Raw genomic sequence first — 14,727 nt, 5'->3', positions numbered from 1 at the left:
CAGTTCACATGAATTACTGAATTAAATTTAATTTATTATCATCATATGACACTAACAAAATATATATTTATAAATATGATTGATAACTTTGGTAAGCATGATTCTAGTACTAACAACTTAACAATTTATATACAAAATAAAAGTTGCATTTAGAGCTTTCAACAGTCAGAAACTGACTTCAGTTAGGAGAGTTAAAACTAAAAAAGCATACCTTTTATTTGCTTGAGTGTGTTCACTTAGAGCTGATCAAAATGTAGCATCTTGCCAAGTTAGAGAATGATTTAGAAAACATGCACTGTTATGCAGAAAATTTCCAAAGAGTCTGAGTTGCTACTGAATAGACCCCTTGGTGAACTAAAAGTTATTTAAGCTGAAAATAAAGAACATTGGTTCATGCAACTCATGCCTTTTTAATGACTTCAGCACCTATTTACATCGCTCAAAGTGACTGAGGCCTAGATAATAGCCAATGCTGTTGCTTTTATTGCCTTTGGAAATGGTATTATACTTCAAACTTGCTAACGTTTACCAGGGGACAGGCAACATTCTAATGAGGAGATGCTTAGTGAACTCCTTTTTCACAGAAAATGTGTCCTGCCCTAATTGAAATCACTGCTTCAATTTCCAGCAACATTTACAGCAAACACCATTTCATTACTGATGAAAGATGGTGTTAAGTACTAACTGGAGCTGAAGACTAGGCAATGGTGTAACATGTAAGCACCATGTAACAATAAATGATTACATACTCAATATTTGCCATGGCAAGGAATAAATGTTGAGGTTGTAACTAACATTGTAAGAAGGTTCTTCACTGCTGTCTAGATCACTCAGCTGGTTAACATTGTGATTGCACAATACAACAAATAATGAAAACATCATAAATTGTTCTTGCTAGCAGAATTGGCTTTTGAAAACATCATAAGTTGTTTTTGTAAGCTGAGCAGAAATGACTGCTAATTATTGCTCATAATTATTTGCAGACCCAGCATGAATGCATAGGGCATGCAATTCTGGATGTGGCTACAGTCTCAACAACCCTGCATTCATTAACAAGATACAACAAATAAGTCTTCCCAAACAATCCATAAACAACAATTCCCACTTATATTTTACTTTATATAGAAAATAAACTTTTAGGTTCTTTGTGATGGGTGCCAGTGTAATACCAAAAACAAATGTCAAGAAATAGTATACAGTAGCTACACCCACTATTTACTGCCCAGGCCGTCTTTAATATTGATTGGGCCCTGGGCAAACACTTTCTTGGGCCCTCCCCCATGCAACTTTGCTCTGCACCCCAACATCCCAAAAAACAATAATACACATAGACCTCCCCCATACTGCCCCCATCATTACACAGGATCCCCTCCTCCATACTACCCACATCATTGCACAGGTCCCCTCCCCCATGCTATTCCTATCATTAGACAGGATCCCCTCCCCCATGCTACCCCCATCATTAGACAGGATCCCCTCCCCCATGCTACCCCCATCATTACACAGGACCCCCTGTGAATGTATAGACTACAAATCCTGTCTACCACTTCAGAAGACATTTTGCAGCTCAGCAGGAGACGTCTTGCAGGATGTCAGTGACAGATGGAGTACATTGGTTAAAATTATCTTTTATTATAAAACACTGTATGCTTAGAACAACAAACAACCTCAATGTATCCTTCTAGAGAACAAACAGTCAGCCGTCTGAAACTGAGTGAGAATGTCCTGGATGGTTAAAAGTCACACAGCTCCACAATGACCTGCTCCACTCCGCTCACCCATGCTACAGCAACAACCTGTGACCACACCTCTCCACTGTGCCTGTCTGTGTCCTTGTCAGCTCACAGCAGGGGCTGAAGGGGCAGCTGCTTTGGGCCCCACAACAATGACTGGGCCTGGGGCAGCTGCCCCTTTTGCCCTGTGTTAAAGACATCCCTGTTTACTGCAATAGTTTGTAAAGTTACTGGTAAACAGACTAATCAGTGCAATTAGATTTACATTATTTATTAAAAAGGTGCTTCATTTTGCATTTTAAGATTTTACACACTTGGAAAACAAATTTATAATGCAAATATTAGGGTGTGCTAATACAGTCAAATGCACACATGTGTAATTGCTCTCTAACACTCACTAACACAGTAAAGTAAATACTGTGGAGGATGAGGCTCTATTAACCACTTGCCTATTGGGCACTTATACCCCCTTCTTTACCAGGTCAATTTTCAGCTTTCAGTGCTGTCGCACTTTGATTGACAATTGCGTGGTCATGCAAGATTGTACCCATATTAAATTTTTATCATTTTTTTCTCACAAATAGAGCTTTCTCTTGGTAGTATTTAATTGGTGCTGGGCGCTTTACTTTTTGCGCTATAAACAAAAAGTGTGCAAAAAATTAAAAAAAAAAAGTTTCTATATTTTTATTATAACATTTTTCAAACAGGTAATTTTTCTCCTTCACTGATGTGCGTTGATGAGGCAGCACTGATGGGCACTGATATGTAGCACTGATGGGCACTTATAGGCTGCACTGAAGGGCACTGATAGGCGGCACTGTTAGGCAGCACTAATGAGGTGGCACGGATAGGCGGCACTGATAGGGAGCACTAATGAGGTGTCACGGATAGGCGGCACTGATGATGGGTACTGATAGAAAGCACTGATAGGTGGCACTGACTGGCATCACTGCTGGGCACTGACTGGTGGCACTGCTAGGCATTGACTGGCGCAACTGCTGGGCACTGACTGGCACAACTGCTGGGCACTGACTGGTGGCAGCACTGCTGGGCTGCATTGATGGGCACAGGTGGGTGGCACTTCTGGGCACAGTACTTTCCTCATGCTCTGACAGCGTGAGTAAAGTGCAGCCGAGAACCGGCAATTGCATTTCCCGGTGATCAGCTTGTCATTGGACCGCTGTGATTGGCCTTTTACCACATCACGTGATCAGCTGTGTCCGTAGGACACAGCAATCACGGAGATCGCCGGGTGACTGCCCCCGTGGGGTGCGCAGGAGAGCACGTTCTGGGAGGACGACATATGACGCCCTCCCAGAACTAGCCTGCCGCAGTGTAGCTGTCATTCGGCTATCTGCGGTTGGCAAGTAGTTAATAAGTGGGGAGTCACCAAAGGGATCTCTCTGTCTCCTATAATCACATGCCCTCCAGAAGATTTATCCCCCTTCATGCCCAGGGCATTTTTGGCTATACAACACTACACTAATTTAACTGACAATTACACAGTCATGCAACACTGTACTCAAATTAAATTTATATAATTTACTTCACATAAATAGAGCTTTCTTTTGGTGGTGTTTAATCACCACTGGGTTTTTAATTTTTTGCTCTATAAACAAAAAAAGACCAAAAATGTTGAGTGAAAAAAACAATTTTTTTTTTTAACTTTTGCTATAAAGCATATCCCATAAAAATATAAAAATACAATTTCTTCACAAATTTAAGCCAAAATGTATTTTGCTACATGTCTTTGGTAAAAAAAATTCAATTCAGTGTATATTAATTGGTTTGCATGAAAGTTATAGCATCTACAATTGACGGGATATATACTGTAATTTTTTTTTTCTTTAAACCAATAATGGTGGTGATCCATGACTTATAGCAGGACTGTGATAGTTCAGCAGGCATTTTGATGCTAGCTAACTGACACTGAAATCACTAGTGATACTAATACAGTGATCAGTGCTAATAAAATACACTGACATTATACTAATGGCACTGGGCAGGAAGGGGTTTACATCTGTGGCAATCAAAGGATTACCTGTGTGCTTAACTATGTGTAATGTGTGCAGTATGTACTGTTTTTCTAAGGGATGTGAACATTTTTGTCTCCCTGCAATGCATGGAGCACAAAATAGCACATAAGCAAAATAAACTTCTGCTCCTACTAAATAATATGCAAATTGACAAATTCGGGTACCTCCATTTCCCCCACTCCCCAAAGGTGCCAATCCTTAATGGGGAGCGGGGATGAAGCCTTAAAGCGGAACTTCCCCTTTTGGGTGGAGCGCCGTTTTAATATCCATCATTACACCCAAGTATTGTGTGTTGTATACTAGTACTAAAACACATACATAATATACAAAACAGCTCTAAATAAAGATTATAAAAATAGATGCAAATAAAAATGAAAATTAAGTAAAAATAAAGTATAAATAAAAAAAATTAAATCACCATAAACAGGCTCCATATTATGAAGCCCCAATAAAGTAGGGCAGAAAAAAAAACCCACACAGAGGCCTTGAATGAAGCAGGAGGAAAGGAATCATCATGGGACTCCCAAATACAGAGTACCAGTACACAATAGGTTCGATCCAGTTAGGAGGTGGAATACATACTCTCCTGATAGAGGACGCAATACCTACAGGGGGTATTTTCAGAGGAGAGGGTATGGTGGACTCCCATGGAAAGGAAGAGGGAGGCCCAACTTTAGGGGAAGAGGGAGATGTATTACTCCCCCAGGGAGAAGGGAAGGAGAATGGAAACCATGGTACAAAGTACTTCATACCCAGGGGAATGTAAGAGGTGGAAGAAGAGAAGAACAAGAGGATGTAGAGGAGGAAAAAGGAAAAGAAAAATATAACACAAGGTATTTTCAATTTAAGTGACACCACATTTACAGATGAGGAACTTTGAATATTGGAACTAGGTTTAAAATATACCCCAGATAGGAATATCAATAAATATTATGTTTTATTGGCTTTATGAGAAAGGTGAACATTAAAAATACTTTGCTAATGGAAAGAAAGATGAAGGTCAGGAAGAAATGGAATACAAACATAAATTTGAAAACTCGGTCCACTTTTAATCCCAAACTAGCTAATAATAGCTATTCAGAGGTATTTAAAACAATGGTTGAACATGATCTGGAGGAATTAAAGATTAACCCCATTAGATATAAAAAAGGATAATGAAAGAGGTATAGAGCATCTGGAGAAAAAGAAACAGATAATAATCAGACCCGCTGACAAAGTTGGAGGGGTGGTAATCCTCAGTAAGATTGACTATGACAATGAGCTAAATAGGTTGGTGGATAATAAAGATAAAAGAAAAAATAAATATAAAGCTAAGTTGAAAAAACTCATAAACAATCCCAGAAGGAAGGTATAATCAATAAAAAAGAAATTAGATATCTGATAGCTGAAGCCCCTAAGGTCTCTGTCATCTATCATGTAGCTAAGGTTCATAAAGACCCATGTAAACCCCCAGGAAGACTTACAGTATAGTTAGTGGGATTAATTATTTATCCTCTATTTCAGGGGAATATCTAGAATATTTTTTGCAACCCCTGTCCCAAGATGTTCTTGTTTATTTGAAAGATAGTAAATATTTTAATAATGTAATAAGGTCAATGAATGTAGATGGCAATTGCATTTTGGCAAGCATTGATGGTAATTCTTTGTAGAAAAACATCAAAGTGATGCATTGGAAGTTGAATTATAGGCCCTACAGAAAACTAATTTAAAGAGCAAACAGAGTTTTTACCACAAGCTTTAGATTTGGACATGAGCAACAATTTATTCTGGCATAATAAATTCTACAGGCAAAACAAAGGAGTTGCCAAGGGAGCAAAATACGCAGCATCAGTCGTTAATTTCTTTATGAGCAAATGGGAGCATAAAGAGATATATGGTAAAGTTAGACCAGAGATCAAAATTTACAGACGGGAATATTTTTTTTTATTTTTTTAAATATATTAGCAATAATAGCTATGGGATTTCATTTTCAGAAAGTTTTAGTAAGGAATCTGTGAATTTTTTGAACCTTTCAATATACAAAATGAATAGGAACATATGTACACAACTATGTACACCTACCCATTTCAAGGATGTAGACAGTAATGGGTATATTCCCATAGGTAGTTGCCATCACCCTGAGTGATATCCCCAAAAGTCATATGATGAGGATTAGGAAGAATTGTGATGAGGATGAAAACAGGTTGACATACTCATAGATAGATTCCAAGAAAAAAGAATGTAAAAATAAGAATCTAATTAGAACTAAGAAATTGGTACAAGAAATGGATAGAGGGGAGCTATTAAGAATTAAAACCAAGAAGGAAAGGGATTATGGGGTGACTTTCATCACTGGTTTTACAAGGCAACATAAAAGTATAGAATGAATAATTAAAAAACATTGGCCAATACTCCTAAAGGACTAAGGTGTTCCCCAAAACACTACAGTTTATATACACAAGACCTCCCACATTAAGAAACAGGTTGGTAAAAAATGTAACAAATCCTCCCCAAAAAACTAGTACTTTTTTGGACCAAGTGGGTTTCTTCAGTTGTGGGAGATGTGTGGCATGTAAAACAGTACGTCAGAGGGTGAGGAAAACCATACATTTCAGCCCATTATGAGATTAAAAATGTATTATATGTAGTAGCACACATTTCACCTACCTTTTGGAATGCCCCTGCAAATTACAGTATGTTGGCAGAACAACAAGAAAGTTGGGGGTACGTTTGAGTAAGCACATCAACATTATTAAAAAAAGGTTTTAAATACCACCCCTTGTTCAACCATTTCAGATTATTTAACAACAGGGACCCCACACTGCAAAAATTGGAGGGGTACTGATTTGAAAAAAGCCATCCTACAGAATGAAATGAAATGGATTAATCAGTTAGCCACTTTAACCCCCAAGGGGTTAAATATTGAAATAGATCTAAACTGCTTTATAGCCAACTGGTAAATATTTTTTGGGGGCAAGAAGATTAGTTTTGGGACTTTCCATTAGTACAATACACACTAGGGGCACTATACTTCTTAACTGACAGTCTGTTTAAACATATTTCCTAGATTAGCGCTTCATATTATGGTAATCATAATATGGTTTTATGGTAATTTCATTTTTTATTTAAACTTTATTTTTAGCTAATTTTTATTTCTATTTGCTTTTATAATCTATAATTGGAGATGTACAGTTGCAAGAAAAAGTATGTGAACCCCTTGGGATTACGTGGAGTTTGGGCATAAAATGTGCTCTGAACGTCATCTAAGTCACAACGATAGAACAACACAGTCTGCTGAACATAATACTACACAAACATTAGATGTTGCCATGGTTTAATTGCACATAACATGTAAACATTCACAGTGCAGGGAGGAAAAAGTATGTGAGGCCCTAGCTTAATGACTTCTCCCAGAGCTAATTGGAGCCAGGAGTGAGCCAACCTTGACTCCAATCAGTGTGATGATATTGGATGTGTTGCTGACAGCTGTCCTGCCCTTAAAAAACACACACCTGTATTGGGTTTACTGGTTTCAAGAAGCACTGTCTGATGTGAACCATGCCTCGCAGAAAAGATCTCTCAGAAGACCTACGATCAAGAATTGTTGACTTGCATGAAGCTGGAAAGGGTTACAAAAGTATCTCCAAAAGCCTTGATGTTCATGTGTCCACGGTAAGACAGACTGTCTACAAATGGAGAAAGTTTAGCACTGTTGCTACTCTCCCTAGGCGTAGTCGTCCTGTAAAAATGACTGCAAGAGCACAGCGCAGAATGCTGCATGAGGTAAAGAAGAATCCCAGAGTGTCAACTAAAGACCTACAGAAATCTCTGGCACATGCTAACATTTTTGTTGACACATCTACAATAAGGAAAACATTAAACAAGAATGAAGTACATGGGAGGACACCACGGAGGAAGCCATTGCTGTCCAAAAAGAATATTGCAGCACGTTTGAAGTTTTCAAAAGAGCACCTGGATGTTCCACAGCACTACTGGCAAAATATACTGTGGACAGATGAAACCAAGATTGAGTTGTTTGGGAAGAACATACAACACTAAGTGTGGAGAAAAAAAGGCACAGCACACCAACATCAAAACCTCATCCCCACTGTAAAACATGGCGGAGGGAGCATCATGGTTTGGGGCTGCTTTGCTGCCTCAGGGCCTGGACGGATTGTTGTCATTGATGGGAAAATGAATTCCAGAGTTTATCAAGACATTTTGCAGGAAAACGTACGACCATCTGTCCGCCAACTGAAACTCCGCAGAGGATGGGTGATGCAACAGGACAATGACCCAAAGCATACAAGTAATTCAACAAAACAATGGCTGCAACAGCACAGAATACGCCTTCTGGAGTTGCCCAGTCAGAGTCCTGACCTCAATCCGATTGAAATGCTGTGGCATGACCTTAAGAGAGCGATTCACACCAGACATCCCAAGAATATTGCTACACTGAAACAGTTTTGTGAAGAGGAGTGGTCCAAAATTACTCCAGATCGTTGTGCAGGTCTGATCTGCAACTACAGGAAACATTTGGTTGAGGTTATTGCTGCCAAAGGAGGGTCAACCAGTTATTAAGTCCAAAGGTTCACATACTTTTTCTTCCCTGCACTGTGAATGTTTACATGTTATGTGCAATTAAACTATGGCAACATCTAATGTTTGTGTAGTATTATGTTCAGCAGACTGTGTTCTTCTATTGTTGTGACTTAGATGACGTTCAGAGCACATTTTATGCCCAATTCATGCAAAACTCCACGTAATCCCAAGGGGTTCACATACTTTTTCTTGCAACTGTATTTGTGTATTATGTATGTGTTTCAGTACTGGTATACAACAATATGATCTTGGGTGTAGGAAATGATGGGTATTAAGTACATATTAAGTCACTACACCTTTTAGGAAGTGATACAATCTTAAGAAAAGGAAACGTACCACAAGAAAGGGAGGAGCTCATCCTGGAGGTATAATTGGTGGGAGAAACTGGAATTTCCTGTCTCTAAAGATGCCCTGTGGAAGGGGTGAAATACCTTGGATGGAACATCCGGTTTCCAATGACATCACATCCAGTCCGTGGAAAGCACACAGACCAGCAGCATTCCCAGACTGTGTTGGAGCTTCTGTTCTCTACTCTTGTTCAAAGTGGATGCATTTTTTTCATCTATGTAAGTGCAATTTTAATGATCTTAATAAATAAGTTACTACACTAGGACAGTTCTTTCTTTCCATCTGATTTTCATTATCGCAAGCTGCACCTTCATTTATATATAGCCATTCACTCCATATTATTGAATGATCACAGGCATTCTGAAGGAGGTTGCAGACCAGGAAGGAGACACCCCTCACCAGAGAAAGTGCATTTGACTTTTATGCTTAACAGCAGAGGGCCCATCTTGTTTGGTGAGCATGGATAAAGGAGGGGCACAGGTCACAAATCACAGTGTGTTTTGATTTTGTTTAGCACAAAGACACTTTATGATTTATAAGAGCTTGGAGCACTTTATAGAGGAAGATTTATCATAGAAGTGGAAACACTGCACTGTTCAAATATAACTTGGACACTGATGGACACTATTGTTTACTTGTACTGTTGTGTGTTATTGTGTGAATTTTATCTGTTAAGTGGTTTACACTTAGCAGCACCAGTATCCATTTATTTGTTAGTGGTTCACATTAGTACTAGCACACATTATTATTTTTCTCTACTCCTAGTGTGAGTTCTGTAGGTTTTAATTAAGTTGAAATGCTACCAGTGAATAGAATATAATGTCAAAAATCGATCACGCAAATATTAAAATACACAGTCACATTCAACAGTGAGAGAAAAGTGTTTCAGGGTAGTAATTAAATCATTTCTTATCGCACAATAACTGTGATGGAATGTTGAACCATACCTAGGGATTTGCAAGGCCACTACAATGGTGACCCGAAAGGAGTGTTCAGGGAGCTTCAAAGAGATTGCTCGTTAAATTGTCTGATCAAGATAGCGTGAGGATCTGTCTATAGAACTGAGTGTGTTTAAAGAAGATGATGACCCTCTGTGAAAGGTGTTCTTTCTTGAAAGTGGGTGATCCTTTTACAGTATGAACTTTCCTTTTTATTCCCAAAACTCCCTTATCTAAGGACTAGCATGGAGGGTGTCATTTAGAATATGTACCCACATCTGATTGGTAGGCATTACTTATACATTAGCTGAATGTTTATTTAAGCATTGACTGTCCCTACCCACCAGATGGTGCTCTAAGACTAGGAATCCCTTGTGAAGTCTTCCGGGAATAAATTTGGATTTATTCAATTCAACCTTATATAGGATTATTGAACTTTGTATGGGGAATATTGTTATCCTTGGATTAAATCTAAATATATTATCCCTATAGGATGTATGAAATCCCCTGATGTGAATAATATTATTTATGATATTAATCTTTAATGTACCTGCATGTTAATCATGTGGCATTTGTTAAAGATGTGTGATTTTATCCAGAGATCAGTATTGAGGTATTATTACTCCACTAAGGATATCTGGATAAATCTCATCTCATAATTTTCCATCTTCTGAATCTTCATGTTATAAAAACATAACAATTTTCTGTTTTAAGAATCACAATAATACATATGAATGCTGCTGTATTTCTTGCCATCATGATTAAGTCCTTTATATATTAGAATGTTCTATATACTGTATGCATAATGTGAACAAGGTTGTAATATTTTGAAGTTATTTCCAATAATGTTCTGAAGGCAAAACTGCTTTGTCTTATAAAATAGTTCAAAAAATGAATTTAACTTCCATTTGACCTCTCTCAATTTTTTAAGTCTCTTGTAGAAAGATCTCAGAAAGTTTTACTCTCGTCACACAATCCTTTGTATACTCTTCTTAGTTTATTATCACTTTTATCAACAGAACAACTATGGGATCATCTAAACAGACAGAAAGTGTAGTGTTTTCCTAGTTTAGCTAACTAGAGCAATAGACTTGTTTTTTCTAGCTTGTTGACATTTCTGGCTGCTTTAACAAGGACACCTGTACCATGAACTTTGTGTACAACCAGTAATAAACTGGTTGTTTCTTGTTTGGATAGTAACTTGCTTCATTATTCTTATGTTTGAGCGTCCATAAATTTAATTGACTTGTACACAACTTTGTAGAGATTAGTAAATATTCATGTGACACCTGTGGTATTGAGTTCATCTGAAATACAGGCATGTTTCATTAAGAATCCATTTTATTAATTAGAATATAATATCAGAAAAAAACCTGACAACACTGCTACTGCTTATACAGTGTTATATGCAATTCTGCATATTTCTACAGATACTTTTCAATAACTTGCAGTTTGTGTGGCTAAGGACAGTGGAACAAAAGCCCACCTACATTCATTGTAATTTCAATTTACCCAAAATCCCTCTTTAGGACTACTTTTTTTGCTTGTAGTGTTTGGGGTTGGTGTTTAGAGTTTTTGTTAGGTGACTTTTTTTATGTTTAATTTTGTTAAGGTTTTTTGTTTCTATATTTTGATGGCATCAAAGCAGCAGCAGTAGATATTGTTAGTGACATGGCAACAACTGCTTTTGTTTGCAGCAGAGAACTGCATATAATTGTGGAGCAGTGTAGTCCACAAGAGCGCCACAGTTTGCAGTGCACCCAATCACCCTGTCCTTTTACTGCTGCTCATGCCATAGCTGCTAATAAGTATAGGGGTTAAGTCCTACATTAACATCATGTCTAGAAAGCCTAAAGGGAGAGGCAGAAGTTCCCATGCAGCTATCAGTGGGAAAGCAACTTTTGCATCCACAGGCCAAGGCAGTGGTTGGAATAGAGCATATACAGTACATGCAGGGCACATGCAGATTTCCTTTCTGGCAGTGTCCATGCTATACAGCCATAACACATGGATGAGCTGAGGGAGTGACTAAGTCTGGCCATACACTATACAATTATCTTACAATGTTCTGTCCAATTTCTGCCCAATTGTCTTTAGATTTACCTTCAACTATGCAGTGCAAGGGCCTGCCTAACTGGATACAATTGAAAGTGTGTTTAGGTTTGACTTCATATTATATGGTTTTTGTTAAATATAAAGAAAATTCTAAAGAAAATTGTATAATGTATGGCCAGCCTTATCCTTTATCATCCTCTTCCACTTTCTCCCAGGCTAAGAGTAGCTTGAAGTAATCAGTAGCTTTTATTGTGATGTACCTGCTATGCCTCTTCATTCACAGCTACTCCTGCTGTTGCCCTGACAACTGGCAAGAAGGAGTTGGCTGAAGTATGTGAGTACAATATCAGCCTCTTACTACAAGAGGATGCACAGCAATTATTTTTATCTGAGGTTGAGGAAAATAACAACCAAAACATAGGGAGATGGCACAACAGGCAGGGAGAAGCAATAGGCACTGATATCACTACAGCTGTAACCCACTTCCAAGCTGGCTCCAATTATGAGGGAGGAAGGGAAATGATGAGGTCTCTGGCTTTACCTGGGTTCCAATTATAGTGGAGAAAGTAGTGAGGGAGTGGCACAACATCAGAGAAGCTGGTAATCCAGGAGCAATTTGCAGAGGAGTGGAGGGAGCAGCTGCCTTATTCCACTGGATTGCAGAGCTTCTTAGGTGTAGGACACTGCTCTCCGCTTATCCACTTTCTAAAGCTCAGCTGTGTGGGACTTTTTCAATATATATACTGCAGACCAAACTGTAGTCATTTGCTGTCTCTGCCTACAGTGTATCAAGTGTAGCAATATCATTGGTACTCTGGGTGCCACATGTATGAAGAGACACAGACTTCTCACTATGCAGTTCATTGCTAGCCATCAGCAGGAAAGGGCTGCATTCTTCCTTCTTCAAGCTCCTTGCTTTCCTCCTCTATCCCCACTATCCAGGATTGTCCATCAGCACCCTACAGTGATAGGTTCAAAACTCTTTCAAGGCGTATCATAGGTGTATCTTATTGCTATTTCAGTAGAGAAGAGGGTCAGCACGGTGTCATGAAAAGTAGAGGAAAGCACAGGCGGTAAAATGTCTCTCTTCTCTGATTCTGTCAGTCCCACCATGCTATCTCCAGCACTAGCATTAAGCAGGCAGGTTTCTAAACCCTAGCTGCTGGAAAGTAAGAGAAAATATGTCCATAGACACACCTATGCCCAGCAGCTCAAAGCCATCTTGGCAAATTTACTGGATTTACAACTTCTACCTTTCCAGCTTTCCTATTTCTTCAACCATTCAGGCCGCACTTGACCTTCACCATAATGTGAAAGATAATATTTCCACACTATTATTATTATTGTTATACAGAATTTATATAGCGCCAATAGTTCGCTCAGAGCTGTACATTACAATGGTGACAATACATGAGACAGTACAATGACAATACAGTGTGATACACGAGGGGTTCGAGGGCCCTGCTCTTTGGAGCTTACAATCTAGGAGGAGGGGATAAAGGTACGGGAGGAAAAGCTGTGGGGGATGGAGTGGTGGGAAGAGAGGAGGAGATCGGCAGTTAGCAGTAGGCTTCCCTGAAGAGGTGGGTTTTCAGGGTGCGCCTAAAGGAGAAGAGAGTAGGTGATAGTCTTATGGATTGGGGCAGGGAGTTCCAGAGGATGGGTGATGCCCTGGAGAAGTCCTTGAGGCGGGCATGGGAGGAGGAGACCAGGGAGCTAGAGAGAAAGAGGTCTTGTGAGGAGCGGAGAGTGCGTTTTGGGTGGTATTTGAATATTAGGTCGGAGATGTAGTTTGGGGCGATATTATGGACAGCTTTGTACGTCAGTGTTAGCATTTTGAATTTAATCCGTTAGGCAATCTGGAGCCAGTGGAGGGATTGGCAGAGGGGGGTGGTGGAAACGAAGCGGTTGGTAAGGTGGATGAGTCTGGCTGCCGTATTCAGGATCGACTGAAGCAGGGATAGCTTGCAGTGAGGGAGGCCAGTGAGGAGGGAGTTGCAGTAATCGAGTCTTGATACGATGAGGGACTGGATGAGTTGTTTAGTGGTTTCCGGGGTTAGGAATGGGCGTATTGTGGCGATGTTGCGGAGGTGGAGTCGGCATGAGTTTGTTAGCGATTGGACTTGGGGCTGGAAGGATAGATTGGAGTCAAGAATGACACCAAGTACTTTGGCTTGCGGGATGGGCCTGATGGTGGCATTGTTAGACGTGATGGAGAAGTCAGTGGAGGGGGGGGGTGCATGGGCTAGGGGAAAGACTAGGAGCTCGGTTTTGGAGAGGTTCAGTTCAAGGAAGTGGAGCGACATCCAATCTGATATGTCGTTCAGTAGACTAGTGATTTGGGCGGAGACTGAGGGGGTGAAGTGAGGGGTCGAGAGATAGATTTGTGTGTAGTCGACATAGAGGTGGTAGTTGAAGCCGTGGGAGTGTATCAGTTGGCCAAGGGAGGAGGTGTAGATGGAGAAGAGAAATGGTCCGAGGACCGAGCCTTGAGGGACCCTGACAGAGAGGGGGAGAGTGAGGGAGAGGTGGTAGCATTGTAGGTAATGCTGAAGGAGCGTTGTGATAGGTAGGACAAGAGCCAGGAGAGAGTGGAGTCTTTGAGGCCAAGTGAGTGTAGCTTTTTGAGGAGGAGGGGGTGATGGACTGTGTCGAAAGCCGCGGAGAGGTCGAGGAGTATGAGCACTGAATAGTGGCCTTTAGCTTTGGCGGTTAGCAGGTCGCTGGTTAGTTTAAGTAAGGAAGTTTCGGTGGAGTGTAGGGGATGGAAGCCGGACTGTAGAGGGTCGAGGAGGTTGTTGTCATTGAGGTGGGAGCTTAGGCGATTGTAGACTAAGCGCTCGAGGAGTTTGGATATAAATGGCAGGAGGGAGATGGGTCTAAGGTTGTTTCGGTCAGTGGGGTCCAGGGAGGGCTTTTTGAGTATGGGAGTGATGTATGCGTGCTTCGGAGGAGAGGGGAATGCACCAGAAGAGAGGGAGAGATTAAAGATGTGGGTGAGGGAGCGTAAGATGGAGGAGGAGGGAGGCCGTAGGA

Source organism: Staurois parvus, unplaced genomic scaffold, assembly GCF_062004578.1.
Source record: "Staurois parvus isolate SC_StPar_1 unplaced genomic scaffold, SC_StPar_1.0 ptg000202l, whole genome shotgun sequence".
Classification (NCBI taxonomy): Eukaryota; Metazoa; Chordata; class Amphibia; order Anura; family Ranidae; genus Staurois; species Staurois parvus.
The sequence above is the reverse complement of the archived record's forward strand: the minus strand, read 5'-3'. Positions refer to the sequence as shown.